Source organism: Phalacrocorax aristotelis, unplaced genomic scaffold, assembly GCF_949628215.1.
Source record: "Phalacrocorax aristotelis unplaced genomic scaffold, bGulAri2.1 scaffold_49, whole genome shotgun sequence".
NCBI classification, from domain to species: domain Eukaryota; kingdom Metazoa; phylum Chordata; class Aves; order Suliformes; family Phalacrocoracidae; genus Phalacrocorax; species Phalacrocorax aristotelis.
The window spans coordinates 620,257-639,305 of NW_027441362.1; the positions used below are offsets into that span (position 1 = coordinate 620,257).

The window sequence follows — 19,049 nt, forward strand, 5'->3', positions numbered from 1 at the left end:
TTCAGGGTTTTTTCTCCTTCTCTTCACTTTCCCATCCCAATTTGGGGCCGATTCCCTCAAACGGGGACTTCCCCCTGTGGGGCTGCTTATGCAGCCTGGGAGCTGCTGCCTGGGCACAAAAATACCTCAAACCCCTTGACTCTGGGCCTGCAATGAGGGGTGAAAATACAGGAAGAATTCTGGTGGAAAGAAAACAACTTGGGGCTTCTGGGAAAGCCAACTCCAGCTGGATTTGTGCGGCTGGAAAGGAAAAAAAAAAGGGGGTGGGGGGAAGGAACAACAACCTAAAAGCACCCACCAACCATTCTCATGCACAAAACCGAAAGTGAAAATGACCATTTTTTGTAGGGCAAAAGCACAAAAAATCCCCACAGAACTCAGTAGTTTGGAAAAGCAACCCCAATTATTACATTATGTAAAGAAGGCGGGGGAAAAAAAAAGAAAACCAAACCAAAACCCGATCACAACCCTGATGCCACATGCCTACAAGCAGTTCCTGGGGCTTATTCTGCGGGGGTGGGAACCCAACCTTGTTCCCCAGGTTTGCTGTGCTGCTTCTCCTCCCTCGAGACACTTTGCTGTTTGGTGCAGAGGCAATGAATGGCGCTGCTGGGGCTGCGAGGGGGAAAGGTGCAGAGGAATAGAAGCTCTGTGGATGCAGCCAAGTTACGGTTTCTGGATGGTATTAATCGAGAAGAGTAATTCAGATAATGCTGCTGCCCAGCGACCAGAATTGGGTACTGAGCCCGGGAGCCGTGCACGCGCGGTGGCGTCCCTGTGATCCCCATTGCTCTCTCCGCAGGTAACAGCCCTGCGATGCTGCAGTGCCTGCGAGGTGATGCCGCCGTGCTCGTTGCTGCTTCCTGGTAAGGAAAGGCCTCCTCTGCTCTTGCTGCAGCGTGGTGGTGTGTCGGACACGATTCCCTGTGTCGGGTGAGGCCTAGGGCTGCCGGCGAGGTGAGCGAGCCCCTTTGGTGGGTGCAGGGGTATCTCCTTGTGTGCCTGTACTACTGGGGCTGGTGGGATGGGAAGCTTCAAACGACCCGCCGAGGCAGGCTTCTGGTATGCTAAAGGCGAGCGGGTGAGGGCAGCCCTAGGAGTTACCCGGGAGCTGATAGAAGGGAAGAGGGAAAGGAGGAGGAGGATGATGACCTTTTCCCCCTGCAGCTTCTGGGTGCAGAAGATGGCCGACTCCCCAGCTCACCAGAGCTCCCCCTCAGCCTCCCCTGGCCCCCCTTGCCCCGTGCGCCTGCCCCCAGCTCCAGCACGGGCGAGCTAGGCTACGTGCCTAGGAAGCCTCATCTGGTAAGAGCTGTAAGACACCCACGTATTCTCTTCAGGTGGAGGACGGCCTAGAGTCTGGAGCTGCAGAAGAGGCAGGGAGGAGAGGAGGGGAAAGAAGCATCTGAACGGCTAAATTGTGCCAGCAGCGCTGAGAGCGAGAGTCGCGGTGAGTCCTGGGCCACTGGGGCCCCGTTGCCTCTCTTGTGCGTCCTGGGCCCTCCCTGTCTCTCCCCCGGCCCCCTCTCTTTCCTTACCTGCTGCAAAATTTACTTTTTTTTTTTGCGCCCCCCCCCCCGCACCTTCTTTCTCCATCTCGCTCTGAGTGTCTCCCTGCCTCCCCGTCTTTTCAGTCCTCCCTCTCTCTGTCCTGTAGCCTGTGGCTCCTTTTTCTTTCTCCGCCTCTCTCTGCCTGGCTCTGGCTCCGTTTTTTTTTTTTTTTTTTTCCTCCTGCTCTGTCCTGTAGCCTGTCGGTGTTTTGTTGTTCTCTGGCTCTCTTGATCTGACTCCCTGTGTTACCAAAAAACGCGTTAAAATCGGAAACGACTCCTCAACACCAATTTAGTATTAAAGAGCAGGCATTCTTTATTCGCGGCGCCGGATGCACGGGGGATCGCTCCTCCTGGCGTGCGTACCTCACGCACCTTTCCCGTACAATTTGTAGATCAATGTTTTACGTATTCATACATATTCATTATTGTCCTGTCTGCTGATTGGTACAAACTTGCTCGTTCCGTATGTAAATCGCTGCGCAGGCTCGGTTGTCCTCTTCCGTTGTTCTCTTCTGTTACTTGGGTCGGTGGTGGTCTGTGAGTCGGTGGTCGCGATCTCCCCCTGCCGGAATTACCTTTTAGCTTCTCGGCTCTTACTCTTGGCAGTCTTGGCTAGTTTTCTCAGTCCGCTAAGCGAAACCGCGTTTTTTCATCCTTTTCTGACAGAAGCACGTTGTCTGTTGTTCTGTTCGCATTAATGATCGCCTAGGGACTAAAATGCAGATCGACAGGTGCGCTGATTGGTACGCTCCATGTTCCCGTAATGGAACACCGTCTCTGGTTGATTTCATCACTTTGGTTACATTTCCCCTGTTTGGAAGTTCTGAAATAATAATTTTCTCAATACTTCCATCCTAGATCAATAATATTCCACTATGTCAGTTTAGTGTTTGCTTCATGTTCTGAAATTTTTCACTTGATTGTGGTCTCCAGGGTGTATGCAGGTCCCATTTTCTACCCAAAATTTTATTAATTTGTTGAAGTACCTCTGCAAAAAAATGTGGTGCTCTATCAGAGGACATTCCCGTTGGCACTCTAAATCTTGGTATTATTTCCTTCAGCAACGTCTTAACTACTACTCTAGCTTTGTCGGTGCAGCACGAGAAAGCTGCTGGCCATCTAGAAAATTTGTCAATCAGCACTGACAAATACTGCTATATCTATTTTGTCTGGGTAACTCAGAGAACTTAATTTGCTAATAACTTCCGGGAGAATTTTTTGTTTTGTTACTCCTAAAGGTTGTTTCCTTTGGTTCAGGGGATTATTTCTAGGACAGATTGGACACTTAGCTACTATGGGTTTAACTATTCTTGTCGTGCCTACACACGCTACAGATGTTTTTAAACTCAAAACCGTAGCGCCTACAGCCTAATGTGTTTGCTCATGGTTTTCTTTTGCAAGTTCTGTCATAACTTGTGGGGTGGTTGTTGTTATTACTTGTTTTTCTGGTGTTACCTACCATCTCTCTGTGTTTTGTGATGCTTCCAATTGTTCTGCTAATTGCTCATCCAATTTATTATATCTCGGTTTCAACTTTGGAATTCTGATCTGTTTTACTGGTACTAGTGCAAGGATACCTTGCTCTGCAGTCCTCTTTGCAGCTTTATCGGTCAGTCGTTTGCTTATGTTTACAGCCGTCTGGCCAAATTGATGAGCTTTGCAACGCTTTACCGCCACTTCTTTTGGTTTCTGCACGTCTTCCGGAAGTTGGAGAATTTCTTCTTTATGCTGTATTGATGATTCTTGGGCTGATGGCAGTCCTTTCTCCTTCCCAATAGCTCCATGATCGTGGATCACACCAAATGCACGTTTGGAATCAGTCTAGATATTTATCCTTTGTCCTTCTGCCATTCGCAGAGCTCGCTTCAATGCTACCAATACTGCTTTCTGTGCTGAGGTGTTTGCAGGCAGCACCCCTGACTCCATTCCCTCGGCGGCGATAACGACAGCATATCCGGCCATTCGCTTCTCTTCTCGCCCAGAGCTTCTTCCATCTGTAAACAACTCCAGATCAGGATTTTCCCAGAGGTTTGTGTCTCAGGTCTGGTCTGCTGGAATAGACTTGTTCAATAGTTAGCAAGCGATCGTGTTCTAAATTGTCCGTAAGGTTTTCTGTTGTTAAAAACATAGCAGGATTCAGTATAGCAGTAGTCTTCGATTCCACATCGTCTTGTTCTAACAGAACAACTTGATATTTCAACATTCTGCTAAGGGATAGCCAACGACCCCCCTTTTGTTCTAAAACAGTCACCGCTATGTGCGGGACGTATACTGTCATCTTCTGTCCCATTGTTAACTTTGGGGCTTCCCGGATCGGCAGCGCTGTTGTTGCTACTGCCCGTAAACACCTAGGCCATCTTTTACTCGCGTGGTCAGGTTGTTTGGAGAAGTAGCCCACAGGTCTCTTCCAGGTTCCCAGTCGCTGTGTCAGCACTCCAAGGGCTAAATGTTGTCTTTCGTGGACAAACAACTCAAAAGGTTTAGCGAAATCAGGTAGGCCTAATGCAGGGGCCATCATCGAGGCTCTTTTCAGTTCTTTGAATGCCGTTTGGCATCCGGGCGTCCAGGTTAAATATTTATCCTTTTGAGTCTTTCAATGCCTCAAATAATGGTTTTACATACAGTCTATAGTTCAGAATCCAGAGCTGATGCTATTTCATTGTTTTCAGAAAAGCTCTCAGTTCCTTCGGGCTGCTAGGTTCGGGAATTTGACAAATAGTTTCTTTCTTTTCACTTTCTAATTGTCTTTGTCTTTGAGATATTTCAAATCCTAAATAAATGGCTGCTTCTTTTCCTATTTGGGTTTTGTTTCTGGAAACTCCGCATCTTCCTTGGCCCAGAAAATTTAAAAATTTCAAAACATTTTTCTTTACTTTGTGCCGCTATCAGAATGTCATCCGCATTCTGTAACAAGATGCCTCTCCCTGGGTTCTGTTTTTTCTATATCTCTAATTTTTTTTTGCCAGCTGAGTCTCGAGTATCGTAGGACTATTTTTAAATCCTTGTGGAAGTACGGTCCATGGTAGCTGTGTCTTTCATTCTGTGGTGGGGCTTTCCCATTGCAAAGCAAATAGGCTTTGACTTTTTATGCCTGGAGGTATGCAAAAGAAGGCGTCCTTCAAATCTAGTACAGTAAACCATTTATGCTCCTCCTTTAAAAGAGGTCAGTAAAGTGTATGGATTAGCTACTACCGGATGTATATCTTGGACCACCTGATTTATAGCCCTTAAATCGTGAACTAGCTAATACTCTTTGCCTCTAGATTTCTTTACTGGCGACACAGGAGTACTATATTCTGATTCACATTCCACTAAAAGCTCATATTCTGAAAAATTTTATAATTAACTTCTGTAATCCTTTTCGAGCCTCTCGCTTAATAGGGTATTGTTTTTGTCTTACGGGCTTGGCTCCAAGCTTTAAGGTTACTTTTACCGGCTCTGCCCACTTAGATCGCTCCGGAGCTCCGCTCGCTCAAACCAAAGGAATTACTACGTTTTCCACTTCCTCGGGAACCCGTTCCTCCCTGGAGGAATCCTGTAACATAAACGCTCTCGCCTCTGTGGCTTTTGATTCTGGTATTAGTGATTTAATCTCTCCATCTTTAAAAGTTACTTGAGCATCTAATTGACCTAATAGATCTCGTCATAACAGAGGCAGTGGACATTCAGGCATATGCAGAAACTGGTGAGTTGCCCATTGCTTCTCCAATTTAAACTTTAATGGCTCTGAGAGGGGCTAATTTTTCTTTGCCCTGTTGCGCTAGCAACATCTACTGATTTATGATCAAATTTCTCTTCACGTGTATTCAATACCAAATAAGTGGCTCCCGTATCTACCAAAAATTCTATTTCTTCATTCCGTAGCTTCAGTGTAACCAGGTGTTCAGCTAGGGTTGATTCCCCTGGTCTCCTTCATGCCAAGCTACTTCAAGCATTTAACCCAGATCTCTGGATTCAGGTTGTTCTAGTTTCTGAAGGTTGTTTTCTCTCCCCCCGCCCCCATCTGGGGCTGATTGTCTTATGAATATAGAGACCAGCTGAATTGCTTTTTCTGGTTTTTCTGGGTTCAAATGAGTATATTTTCTGGTGGTCACCTTCAGTCTTTCCATAAAGGCTGAAGGGGACTCACTTAATTCTTGTCTCACTTCATAAATTTTGACCAATTTATTGCTTTTGGCATTGCTTGTCTTACTCCAAATAAAATCTCCCTCTGACATCTAGTCAACATTCCCCTGGGTCCTGGCTGATTAGGGTCCCACTCGGGATTTGTAGATGGAAAATTCTTATTCATTGTTCTCTGTAAATTCCTGTTAGCATGTGCTCCCTGCACCTGCCTTCTGGCTGTATTCCATACTATTTTCTTGTCAGTTTCATCAAGCGAAGTATCCAGTATCACAAGTAGAGCAACACTCTTTCAAGTTCTCACCACGTTTTCCTCTTTTCAGAAACATTGCCGTAGAATCTTGTGGACATACCTCACGCTGTTTCTGCTGCTTGGGATGATTCCACGGTGTAAAGAACAAATCAACATATGCCACTTCTTCCCATTTGCCTTCCCTTTTTACAAAACAACATTAATTGCAAGATGGTACGATATTGCAATGTCTCGTGTTCTGGCCATTTGTGCCCACCTTCCAATTGATACGTTGGCCACCAATGATTGCAATATTCAATTAATGGTTTCCGAGTTAGTGGGTCACCGCCCCCGACGTCTTTCCAGTGCTTCAAAATACATCGCAAAGGTGTTCTCTGTGGGATAGGTTTCCTACTCAGTAATGCTCCCGTCTCCCAGTCGACTAGTAGTTGTGATAGTGCACTATCACAAATACTAGTCAGAGGGACTCCAACCCCCGTTAGAGGTCTCACTGGAAATCTGCCACTGGGATCTGTAGCCCCCTGCTAGATATCCCTGGAGACTTCAACCCCCTGTTGAAGACTCCCCTACCCTCGGGTCCCGCTCCACAGGCTTTCGCCTAGCAGAGACTTACCAACCGAGGCACCTCTTGGCCCCGACCCTGCGTGGCTTTCGCCGCGCCTTACGGGCAGGCCTGTGGGACTCAAACCCGCTATCCTATCCTATGTGGGAAACTAACCCCACGTATTATTCTACCTAAGTTTCTTCTTCAAAGAATGCCTTGTTTACCTCAATCCAGGGGATCTTGCTCAGAATTCTCTGGCCCGGGGATCGGAAGCTCTCCCGGAGAATTCCTCGGGGCCGGCTGCAGGTCCCACGATCCCACGGATCCGTCGAGATTCAAAAGCAGGTTCCCACCTGGGGTGCCAAAACTGTTACCGAAAAACGCGTTAAAATCGGAAACGACTCCTCAACACCAATTTAGTATTAAAGAGCAGGCATTCTATATTCACGGCGCCGGATGCACGGGGGATCGCTCCTCCTGGCGTGCGTACCTCACGCACCTTTCCTGTACAATTTGTAGATGAAAATTTTACATACTCGTACATAGTCATTATTGTCTTGTCTAGCGATGGGTACAAACTTGCTCGTTCCGTATGTCAATCACTGCGCAGGCTCGGTTGTCCTCTTCCGTTGTTCTCTTCTGAGTAGGTGGTGTTACTTGGGTCGGTGGTGGTCTGTGAGTCGGTGGTCGCGATCTCCCCCTGCCGGAATCACCTTTTAGCTTCTCGGCTCTTACTCTTGGCAGTCTTGGCTAGTTTTCTCAGTCCGCTAAGCGAAACCGCGTTTTGTCATCCTTTTCTGACAGAAGCATGTTGTCTGTTGTTCTGTTCGCATTAACGATCGCCTAGGGACTAAAATGCAGATCGACAGGTGCGCTGATTGGTACGCTCCATGTTCCCGTAATGGAACACCGTCTCTGGTTGATTTCATCACTTTGGTTACATTTCCCCTGTTTGGAAGTTCTGAAATAATAATTTTCTCAATACTTCCATCCTAGATCAGTAACATTCCACTATGTCAGTTTAGTGTTTGCTTCATGTTCTGAAATTTTTCACTTGATTGTGGTCTCCAGGGTGTATGCAGGTCCCATTTTCTACCCAAAATTTTATTAATTTGTTGAAGTACCTCTGCAAAAAAATGTGGTGCTCTATCAGAGGACATTCCCGTTGGCACTCTAAATCTTGGTATTATTTCTTTCAGCAACGTTTTAACTACTACTCTAGCTTTGTCGGTGCAGCACGAGAAAGCTTCTGGCCATCTAGAAAATTTGTCAATCAGCACTGACAAATACTGCTATATCTATTTTGTCTGGGTAACTCAGAGAACTTAATTTGCTAATAATTTCCGGGAGAATTTTTTGTTTTGTTACTCCTAAAGGTTGTTTCCTTTGGTTCAGGGGATTATTTCTAGGACAGATTGGACACTTAGCTACTATGGGTTTAACTATTCTTGTCATGCCTACACACGCTACAGATGTTTTTAAACTCAAAACCGTAGCGCCTACACCCTAATGTGTTTGCTCATGGTTTTCTTTTGCAAGTTCTGTCATAACTTGTGGGGTGGTTGTTGTTATTACTTGTTTTTCTGGTGTTACCTACCATCTCTCTGTGTTTTGTGATGCTTCCAATTGTTCTGCTAATTGCTCATCCAATTTATTATATCTCGGTTTCAACTTTGGAATTCTGATCTGTTTTACTGGTACTAGTGCAAGGATACCTTGCTCTGCAGTCCTCTTTGCAGCTTTATCGGTCAGTCGTTTGCTTATGTTTACAGCCGTCTGGCCAAATTGATGAGCTTTGCAACGCTTTACCGCCACTTCTTTTGGTTTCTGCACGTCTTCCGGAAGTTGGAGAATTTCTTCTTTATGCTGTATTGATGATTCTTGGGCTGATGGCAGTCCTTTCTCCTTCCCAATAGCTCCATGATCGTGGATCACACCAAATGCACGTTTGGAATCAGTCTAGATATTTATCCTTTGTCCTTCTGCCATTCGCAGAGCTCGCTTCAATGCTACCAATACTGCTTTCTGTGCTGAGGTGTTTGCAGGCAGCACCCCTGACTCCATTCCCTCGGCGGCGATAACGACAGCATATCCGGCCATTCGCTTCTCTTCTCGCCCAGAGCTTCTTCCATCTGTAAACAACTCCAGATCAGGATTTTCCCAGAGGTTTGTGTCTCAGGTCTGGTCTGCTGGAATAGACTTGTTCAATAGTTAGCAAGCGATCGTGTTCTAAATTGTCCGTAAGGTTTTCTGTTGTTAAAAACATAGCAGGATTCAGTATAGCAGTAGTCTTCGATTCCACATCGTCTTGTTCTAACAGAACAACTTGATATTTCAACATTCTGCTAAGGGATAGCCAACGACCCCCCTTTTGTTCTAAAACAGTCACCGCTATGTGCGGGACGTATACTGTCATCTTCTGTCCCATTGTTAACTTTGGGGCTTCCCGGATCGGCAGCGCTGTTGTTGCTACTGCCCGTAAACACCTAGGCCATCTTTTACTCGCGTGGTCAGGTTGTTTGGAGAAGTAGCCCACAGGTCTCTTCCAGGTTCCCAGTCGCTGTGTCAGCACTCCAAGGGCTAAATGTTGTCTTTCGTGGACAAACAACTCAAAAGGTTTAGCGAAATCAGGTAGGCCTAATGCAGGGGCCATCATCGAGGCTCTTTTCAGTTCTTTGAATGCCGTTTGGCATCCGGGCGTCCAGGTTAAATATTTATCCTTTTGAGTCTTTCAATGCCTCAAACAATGGTTTTACATACAGTCTATAGTTCAGAATCCAGAGCTGATGCTATTTCATTGTTTTCAGAAAAGCTCTCAGTTCCTTCGGGCTGCTAGGTTCGGGAATTTGACAAATAGTTTCTTTCTTTTCACTTTCTAATTGTCTTTGTCTTTGAGATATTTCAAATCCTAAATAAATGGCTGCTTCTTTTCCTATTTGGGTTTTGTTTCTGGAAACTCCGCATCTTCCTTGGCCCAGAAAATTTAAAAATTTCAAAACATTTTTCTTTACTTTGTGCCGCTATCAGAATGTCATCCGCATTCTGTAACAAGATGCCTCTCCCTGGGTTCTGTTTTTTCTATATCTAATTTTTTTTTGCCAGCTGAGTCTCAAGTATCGTAGGACTATTTTTAAATCCTTGTGGAAGTACGGTCCATGGTAGCTGTGTCTTTCATTCTGTGGTGGGGCTTTCCCATTCCAAAGCAAATAGGCTTTGACTTTTTATGCCTGGAGGTATGCAAAAGAAGGCGTCCTTCAAATCTAGTACAGTAAACCATTTATGCTCCTCCTTTAAAAGAGGTCAGTAAAGTGTATGGATTAGCTACTACCGGATGTATATCTTGGACCACCTGATTTATAGCCCTTAAATCGTGAACTAGCTAATACTCTTTGCCTCTAGATTTCTTTACTGGCGACACAGGAGTACTATATTCTGATTCACATTCCACTAAAAGCTCATATTCTGAAAAATTTTATAATTAACTTCTGTAATCCTTTTCGAGCCTCTCGCTTAATAGGGTATTGTTTTTGTCTTACGGGCTTGGCTCCAAGCTTTAAGGTTACTTTTACCGGCTCTGCCCACTTAGATCGCTCCGGAGCTCCGCTCGCTCAAACCAAAGGAATTACTACGTTTTCCACTTCCTCGGGAACCCGTTCCTCCCTGGAGGAATCCTGTAACATAAACGCTCTCGCCTCTGTGGCTTTTGATTCTGGTATTAGTGATTTAATCTCTCCATCTTTAAAAGTTACTTGAGCATCTAATTGACCTAATAGATCTCGTCATAACAGAGGCAGTGGACATTCAGGCATATGCAGAAACTGGTGAGTTGCCCATTGCTTCTCCAATTTAAACTTTAATGGCTCTGAGAGGGGCTAATTTTTCTTTGCCCTGTTGCGCTAGCAACATCTACTGATTTATGATCAAATTTCTCTTCACGTGTATTCAATACCAAATAAGTGGCTCCCGTATCTACCAAAAATTCTATTTCTTCATTCCGTAGCTTCAGTGTAACCAGGTGTTCAGCTAGGGTTGATTCCCCTGGTCTCCTTCATGCCGAGATACTTCAAGCATTTAACCCAGATCTCTGGATTCAGGTTGTTCTAGTTTCTGAAGGTTGTTTTCTCTCCCCCCGCCCCCATCTGGGGCTGATTGTCTTATGAATATAGAGACCAGCTGAATTGCTTTTTCTGGTTTTTCTGGGTTCAAATGAGTATATTTTCTGGTGGTCACCTTCAGTCTTTCCATAAAGGCTGAAGGGGACTCACTTAATTCTTGTCTCACTTCATAAATTTTGACCAATTTATTGCTTTTGGCATTGCTTGTCTTACTCCAAATAAAATCTCTCTCTGACATCTAGTCAACATTCCCCTGGGTCCTGGCTGATTAGGGTCCCACTCGGGATTTGTAGATGGAAAATTCTTATTCATTGTTCTCTGTAAATTCCCGTTAGCATGTGCTCCCTGCACCTGCCTTCTGGCTGTATTCCATACTATTTTCTTGTCAGTTTCATCAAGTGAAGTATCCAGTATCACAAGTAGAGCAACACTCTTTCAAGTTCTCACCACGTTTTCCTCTTTTCAGAAACATTGCCGTAGAATCTTGTGGACATACCTCACGCTGTTTCTGCTGCTCGGGATGATTCCACGGTGTAAAGAACAAATCAACATATGCCACTTCTTCCCGTTTGCCTTCCCTTTTTACAAAACAACATTAATTGCAAGATGGTACGATATTGCAATGTCTCGTGTTCTGGCCATTTGTGCCCACCTTCCAATTGATACGTTGGCCACCAATGATTGCAATATTCAATTAATGGTTTCCGAGTTAGTGGGTCACTGCCCCCGACGTCTTTCCAGTGCTTCAAAATACATCGCAAAGGTGTTCTCTGTGGGATAGGTTTCCTACTCAGTAATGCTCCCGTCTCCCAGTCGACTAGTAGTTGTGATAGTGCACTATCACAAATACTAGTCAGAGGGACTCCAACCCCCGTTAGAGGTCTCACTGGAAATCTGCCACTGGGATCTGTAGCCCCCTGCTAGATATCCCTGGAGACTTCAACCCCCTGTTGAAGACTCCCCTACCCTCGGGTCCCGCTCCACAGGCTTTCGCCTAGCAGAGACTTACCAACCGAGGCACCTCTTGGCCCCGACCCTGCGTGGCTTTCGCCGCGCCTTACGGGCAGGCCTGTGGGACTCAAACCCGCTATCCTATCCTATGTGGGAAACTAACCCCACGTATTATTCTACCTAAGTTTCTTCTTCAAAGAATGCCTTGTTTACCTCAATCCAGGGGATCTTGCTCAGAATTCTCTGGCCCGGGGATCAGAAGCTCTCCCGGAGAATTCCTCGGGGCCGGCTGCAGGTCCCACGATCCCACGGATCCGTCGAGATTCAAAAGCAGGTTCCCACCTGGGGTGCCAAAACTGTTACCGAAAAACGCGTTAAAATCGGAAACGACTCCTCAACACCAATTTAGTATTAAAGAGCAGGCATTCTATATTCACGGTGCCGGATGCACGGGGGATCGCTCCTCCTGGCGTGCGTACCTCACGCACCTTTCCTGTACAATTTGTAGATGAAAATTTTACATACTCATACATAGTCATTATTGTCTTGTCTAGCGATGGGTACAAACTTGCTCGTTCCGTATGTCAATCACTGCGCAGGCTCGGTTGTCCTCTTCCGTTGTTCTCTTCTGAGTAGGTGGTGTTACTTGGGTCGGTGGTGGTCTGTGAGTCGGTGGTCGCGATCTCCCCCTGCCGGAATTACCTTTTAGCTTCTCGGCTCTTACTCTTGGCAGTCTTGGCTAGTTTTCTCAGTCCGCTAAGCGAAACCGCGTTTTGTCATCCTTTTCTGACAGAAGCATGTTGTCTGTTGTTCTGCTGACATTAACGATCGCCTAGGCACTAAAATGCAGATCGACAGGTGCGCTGATTGGTACGCTCCATGTTCCCGTAATGGAACACCGTCTCTGGTTGGTTGATTTCATCGCTTTGGTTACACCTGTTCCTGTTGTTCAGTTTCTTCTTTTTTGGCTTTGTGTGATTCTCTCTGTGATTCTGTTTTTCTCTGCCTCGCTTTTCCCAGCTCCCCGTCCCTCACTTTTAATGCCCGTTATCCTTCACCAGCACACTCTCCCTTGGTTCCCATCCTCGTTTCTGAATTCCTCCTGCTTTGCCACGTAGCCCGTGACTTTTTTCTTAATCTCTCTCTGTCTGCCTCAACGCTCCCCCCGTGCTTTTTAATTCGTCTTCTCTGCTCTGTACCCTGCTACTGTTCTTGCCTTTCTGAGTTCTTCTCTGTCCAGCTCCCTTTCCCTATTCATGAATTCCTGTTCTTCCTGCAGCCACCGCTGTTCCCTGTGACCTCCATCTCTCTCTGTCCAGCTCCCTGTCCCTAGGTTTTAATTCCTGCCTCTGCCCGCTGTAGCCTGTCTAGATGTTTCTCTCGGCCTCTCTCTCTGTCCGGCTCCCTCTCTCTGTGTTCTAATTCCACGTTCTCTGTCACGTGGACCCGTGCTATTTGTTTGTCCTCATCTCTCTCTGTCCAGCTCCTTGCTGCGACGTTTTATTTCCTCATTTCCTCCCTCTCTGTCTTTGTAGCCCATTGCTGTTGGTTTGTTTTTTTCTTTTTTTTCACTTGTTTCTTCATGTGTCTCTGTCTGCCTCCCAGTCCCTGATCTTTAATTCCTCCTTCCCTGTAGGCCGCTGTTCCTTTTTTCCATTCTACATTGTGTTCTCTTTGGTCTCGTGTTCTTATTCATTGATTCCCTCCTCGCTGCCCTGTGGCTTGTCCCCATCTTATTGTTGCTTCTCTCTCCCTCTCTCTGGCTTCTTGCCCCTGTTTTTAAAATTCCTCCCTCTCTTCTCTCTTCCCTGTAGGCCGTGTGATCTTTAGCCTTTCTCCATCTCTTTCTGCCCAGCTCTCTGTGTCTATTCATTAATTCTTCCCTCTCTGCCCTGTAGCCTGTAGCTTCTGTCCTTTCTCCATCTTGCTGTCCCTGGCTCCCGCGTGACCCTATGCTAGAATTGTTTCTCTCTTCTCTCCGTACGCATTGCGATTCCTTTTGCTCTCTGTCTCCCTTTGGTTTTTTTCTTTTTTTTTTTTCTGGCTCCCTGTCCCTAATTCTTAATTCTCTGCCTTCTCGTGCCCCATGGTTTGTTCTGTGGGGTTCTCTCGCGGTTCCCTCGCAGTTCCCTCCAGTCCATACTGGGCTATATTGGTCTAGTCCATACTGGGCTATATTGGTCTGTCCCGGCTTCCTCCCACTTCTTTCCCAGTGCCTCACAGTAGGTCCCGGTTCCGTCCATGGGATGAACTGTGAGGGAACTGTGAGGGAACTGTGAGGGAACTGTGAGGGAACTGTGAGGGAACTGTGAGTAGGGGGGCGGCCCCCCGGGCCCCAGCCCCCCCCCCCCCCCCGCCTGGGGCCAGGGCCCCGCGGCCGCCGGCCCCTTCCTCCTCTGCCCGCTCCCGTCGCAGACGGCTCGGTATGTGTCACGAGCGGCAGCCCCGTTCAGCAGCTCTCGGAGGGCGCGCGGCTGTGCCCGGCCGTGACCGGGGCCCGCAGGGGTTTCCCGCTCGCTCCGAGAAGGCGCTGGCCCCGAGCCGGCGCGTCCCGCCCCGCCCGGCCCTCGGCGCCCTCGCGAGCTGAGCGCGGCCCGGCCAGCAGGGGGCGCTGGCGCTCACCGGCTGGGCGCGGTGGCGGGGCCGGTGGGGGCCGTTCCTTCCGGCCGCCCTTTAAGGGCCGCCCCGCGGGGCTCGGGCTTCCGGTGGCGCGTGCGCGGCGCGTCGGAGCGGGGCGGGAGCGGTGCGTGTGGAGGCCGAAGGGCCGGTGCGTGTGGCGGCCGGGTCGCGAGGCGTCCCTGTGCGGTGCCGGGGCCCCTCTGCGGCCCGGCGTGGGAAGCCCGCGGCCGGCGGAGCCTGCTCGGAGCTGGGCGGGGAGCGCCGCGGCGGTCCGGCCGCCGGCAGCCATCTCCTGCGGTGGCCGGCAGCCCCTTGGGACGCCTGGAGGCCTGGCGGTGCCCGAGCCTCGCCTGCGGCAGCCGCCTGAGAGAGCAGCGCGGCCGTGTCCGGGGGCCGGAGAGCGCTGGTGGGTGAGTTCGGGCAGCGGGGGGCGGGTGTGTGTCTCCGGGCGGGGCCGGGGGGCTCCGTGCCCCGCAGAGGAGCCCCGGTCGGGCATCGTTCGCTTCCGAACAATGCAGGTCTGTCCCTGGTTATTTTCTGTGTACAGTGTTTCGGGCCACCTGAAAGCCTTTGGCCGGGTAGGTTTGGTGCGGGGCGATGGCAGGTGTGGACCCTGAAAGATCTCGGGTGGGGGGCGTGGGAGGTATTTCTTGCCTTAAAACTCTGAGCCCACCTCGTGTGTCATGTCGTGTTATCATGTCGTGAGTCTCGTGACTGTGGCAAATGGCTGAGTCGGGCGTTTTCTGATAACTAACTTCTGAACGTGTGCGTGTGTAGGCACGGGGAGATTTGTGCAGGGTGACGGAGCCCCTTGTGCTTCTGTGCTAATGTCTACCTGTTCTAGACCTCCAGTGTTGGAAAGCCTTTGTTTAGTGCCTAGTTGTGGCTGCGTAACTGCTGTTGCGCCTGCAGCTGTGCTCGCAGGGATGCTGGGTGGCTCCGCATCAAACCGGCCGCCGGGCGGCCGGGTTGTGCCGCAGAGCATGCCGGGAGCTGTAGTCCTTGCGGCTGCCGGGCGGCCGGGTTGTGCCGCAGAGCATGCCGGGAGCTGTATTCCTGGCGCAGTGGCTGCCGGCCCTGTCACGTGGTTCGCCGGGCATGGCGGGAGGCGCGGTCTTCCGGCGCTCGGGTGCCGGGCGGCCGTGGCGCGTACGGTACGCGAGGTGTATTTTTGGGGTTGGATTCGTGTTGATTACTGGGGGCTTGCGGGTGCGGCCGCTTCCTGAGAAGCGGTGAGTTCCCCGGGAGCTGACAGAAGGGAAGAGGGAAAGGAGGAGGACGATGACCTTTTCCCCGTGCCCAGGGCGCAGATGATGGCCGCGTCCCCGGCCCACCGGAGGTCCCGCTCAGCCTCCCCTGGCCCCCCTTGCCCCGTGCGCCTGCCCCCAGCTCCGGCACCTCCCCATAAGCGTGCTGCATAGCCTTAGGCCGCCCCCAGGCCCTGTCGTGAAGGCAGCAAGCCGTCCCTCAAGCGCACTGGATTCCCCCTTGGCGCAGGGGCCCTTAGCAGTAGCGTGGGGAGGGAGCGGTGTGTCCAGAAGCCCCTGCGGAAGGAGAGGCTTTGGCCAGGGTCGATCGACGGTAATGACGGTCACTGTTTCTTCTTTCCCTCTCCCAGAGACCGTGCTGAGGACGTGGTTGTCTGTCCTTCCCCCGGGGATGCCGTTGCCTGCGGCCGTCTCAGGCTCGCGTGGCTTCTCTCTGCCCGTCCTCGCCGTCCTCGCAGCGCAGGGCCGAAAAGGGATAGACAAAGCCCTTCCCGGCTGCGGACAGGAGCTGCCTCGGCTGAAGCTGGAGACGCCAACGAAAGGTAAAGAAGAAGAAACTGAAGGTGCTCTGGCTGCCAGCTGCCTTCCTGCCGCAGGCAAGAGAGAGCCTGTCCATGCAGGTGGGGGAGGAAGGATCCCCCTTCATAGCCCGCAGCGGGCCAGGCCACCAACGTGCACCGTAGGGTCTGTACGCGTAACCCGGAGTTGGGTACGGGCGTGTAGTGCACGAGCAAGCTAGGCTACGTGCCTAGGAAGCCTCATCTGGTAAGAGCTGTAAGACACCCACGTATTCTCTTCAGGTGGAGGACGGCCTAGAGTCTGGAGCTGCAGAAGAGGCAGGGAGGAGAGGAGGGGGAAGAAGCATCTGAACGGCTAAATTGTGCCAGCAGCGCTGAGAGCGAGAGTCGCGGTGAGTCCTGGGCCACTGGGGCCCCGTTGCCTCTCTTGTGCGTCCTGGGCCCTCCCTGTCTCTCCCCCGGCCCCCTCTCTTTCCTTACCTGCTGCAAAATTTACTTTTTTTTTTTGCGCCCCCCCCCCGCACCTTCTTTCTCCGTCTCGCTCTGAGTGTCTCCCTGCCTCCCCGTCTTTTCAGTCCTCCCTCTCTCTGTCCTGTAGCCTGTGGCTCCTTTTTCTTTCTCCGCCTCTCTCTGCCTGGCTCTGGCTCCGTTTTTTTTTTTTTTTTTTTTATTCCTCCTGCTCTGTCCTGTAGCCTGTCGGTGTTTTGTTGTTCTCTGGCTCTCTTGATCTGACTCCCTGTGTTACCGAAAAACGCGTTAAAATCGGAAACGACTCCTCAACACCAATTTAGTATTAAAGAGCAGGCATTCTTTATTCGCGGCGCCGGATGCACGGGGGATCGCTCCTCCTGGCGTGCGTACCTCACGCACCTTTCCCGTACAATTTATAGATGAAAATTTCACATACTCATACATAGTCATTATTGTCTTGTCTAGTGATGGGTACAAACTTGCTCGTTCCCTATGTCAGTCACTGCGCAGGCTCGGTTGTCCTCCCAGTACAGTGCGGGGAACGGGGACGTACAGTGCGGGGAACGGGGACGTATAGTGCGGGGAACGGGGACGTACCAGGATCTACTGGGTTGTACTGGGAGGGAACTGGGACGTACTGGGAGGCTCTACAATGTCCTGGGATGTCCTGGAATGTAGTGTGGAGGAACTAGGATGTACAGGCTTGTACTGGGTTGTACCGGGTGGAACTGGCAGGAATTTGGGATGTACCAGGATGTACCGGGATGTACTGGGAGGTAACTGTTGTGTACTGGGAAGGAACTGGTAGGGAACTGGGATGTACTGGTATGTACTGGGAGGGAAGTGTTATGTACTGAGGGTAACTGGGACGTACTGGGATGTGCTGGGAGGGAACTGTGAAGTACTGGGATGTACTGGGAGGGAACTGGGATGTACTGGGAGGGAACTGGGATGTACTGGGAGGGAACTGGGATGTACTGGGAGGGAACTGGGATGTACTGGGATGTACTGGGATGGAACTGGGATGTACTGGGATGTACTGGGATGGAACTGGGATGTACTGGGAGGGCACTGGAATGTAATGGGATGTACTGGGAGGGAACTGGGGTGTACTGGGAGGCACTACAATGTGCTGGGATGTCCTGGGATGTACCGTGGAGGAAGTAGGGTGTACAGGCTTGTACTGGGTTGTACCGGGTGGAACTAGCAGGGATTTGTGATGTACCAGGATGTACTGGGATGTACTGGGAGGGAAGTGTTATGTACTGAGGGGAACTGGGACGTACTGGGATGTGCTGGGAGGGAACTGTGAAGTACTGGGATGTACTTAGAGGGAACAGGGATGTACTGGGGTGTACTGGGAGGGGACTGCTATGTACCGAGGGGGAACTGGGATGTACTGGGAGTGAACTGTGAAGTACTGGGATGTACTTAGAGGGAAGTGGGAGGGAACTGGGATTTAATTGGAGGAAAGTGGCATGTACTGGGATGTACTGGAATGGAACTGGGAGTGAACTGTGTGTGAACTGTGAGGGAACTGGGATGTACTGTGAGGGAACTGGGATGTACTGGGACGTACTGGGACAGACTGGGAGGGATCTGGGATGTACTGGGAGGGATCTGGGATGTACTGGGAGGCACTACAATGTGCGGGGATGCCCTGGGATGTACTGTGGAGGAACTAGGATGTACAGGCTTGTACTGGGTTGTACCGGGTGGAACTGGCAGGGATTTGGGATGTACCAGGATCTACTGGGATGTACTGGGAGGTAACTGTTATGTACTGGGAAGGAACAGGTAGGGAACTGGGATGTACTGGTAGGGAACTGGGATGTACTGGTAGGGAACTGGGACGTACTGGGAGGGAACTGGGACGTACTGGGAGGGAACTGGGACGTACTGTGAGGACACTGGGATGTACTGTTATGTACTGGGAGGGAAGTGTTATGTACTGAGGGGAACTGGGACGTACTGGGATGTACTGGGAGGGAACTGTGAAGTACTGGGAGGCACTACAATGTGCGGGGATGTCCTGAGATGTACCGTGGAGGAACTAGGATGTACAGGCTTGTACTGGGTTGTACCGGGTGGAACTGGCAGGGATTTGGGATGTACCAGGATCTACTGGGATGTACTGGGATGTACTGGGAGGTAACTGTTATGTACTGGGAAGGAACAGGGAGGGAACTGGGAAGGAACAGGGAGGGAACTGGGATGTACTGTGAGGGAACTGGGACGTACTGTGAGGACACTGGGATGTACTGTTATGTACTGGGAGGGAAGTGTTATGTACTGAGGGGAACTGGGACGTACTGGGATGTACTGGGAGGGAACTGTGAAGTACTGGGATGTACTGGGAGTGAACTGGGAGGGAACTGGTATGTAGTAGGATGTACCGGGTGGGAACTGGGATGTACCGGGAGGGAACTGGGATGTACCGGGAGGGAACTGGGATGTACCGGGAGGGAACTGGGATGTAGTGGGAGGGAACTGGGATGTAGTGGGAGGGAACTGGGATGTAGTGGGAGGGAACTGGGATGTAGTGGGAGGGAACTGGGATGTACTGGGAGGGAACTGGGATGTACTGGGAGGGAACTGGGATGTACTGAGATGTAATGGGACGGAACTGGGATGT

At 50.1% G+C, this 19,049-nt stretch overlaps 1 long non-coding RNA gene across 1 annotated transcript; it reads left to right on the plus strand.

Moving 5' to 3' along the window:
- Positions 1 to 1,251: 1,251 nt before the first annotated feature.
- LOC142051452 (uncharacterized) lies at positions 1,252 to 16,416 on the plus strand. The gene is made up of 3 exons (XR_012658486.1): positions 1,252 to 1,450; positions 15,776 to 15,967; positions 16,226 to 16,416. It is a non-coding gene; the product is annotated as an uncharacterized LOC142051452 (long non-coding RNA).
- Positions 16,417 to 19,049: the final 2,633 nt, after the last annotated feature.